The sequence below is a fragment of the Cystoisospora suis genome (genome assembly GCF_002600585.1).
Source record: "Cystoisospora suis strain Wien I chromosome Unknown contig_927, whole genome shotgun sequence".
Lineage (NCBI taxonomy): Eukaryota > Apicomplexa > Conoidasida > Eucoccidiorida > Sarcocystidae > Cystoisospora > Cystoisospora suis.
The window spans coordinates 20,655-21,075 of record NW_027153728.1 but is presented as its reverse complement, the minus strand read 5'-3'; the positions used below and the strand labels follow the sequence as shown (position 1 = coordinate 21,075).

General features: G+C 40.4%; 1 protein-coding gene across 1 annotated transcript in view; it reads left to right on the top strand.

Moving 5' to 3' along the window:
- CSUI_002218 (site-specific phage integrase family protein) overlaps window positions 1-421 on the top strand; it is a 7,740-nt gene that overhangs the window by 3,764 nt on the left and 3,555 nt on the right. The gene's annotated exons all lie outside the window — the stretch shown is intronic.

Sequence of the window (421 nt, the reverse complement as noted above, 5' to 3'; positions counted from 1 at the left end):
CTATCTATCTATCTACCCATCTGGTCTTATCCTCCTTCTTTCAGGGGAGTAAAATGTTAGGTGAGAGGTGGTCTCTTCTTCTTTTTCGTCGTATGACTGGCTAGATCTACATACACGTATGAGAGACGAGTTTGCATGCAAGCTAGAGAAAAAGAGTTCCGTACAAAGCTCTAGAGAGCATTCCTCCATTAGCCTAGGTGTTTCCCTATCACTGTAAAGGCTCGCCGAAGTATACGTGAATACACGCATCTCATCTGTGAGTAGACACATGCATATATCCATATATATATATATGGATATCTATATGTGTCTGTGTGCATGCATGTGAGTATATAACTGGATAGACCTGCACTTGGGGATTTGATAGAGAGAGCGAATCTCTCAGTGCTTGTATTTTATCTTTTCTTTCTTCTTTTCTTGT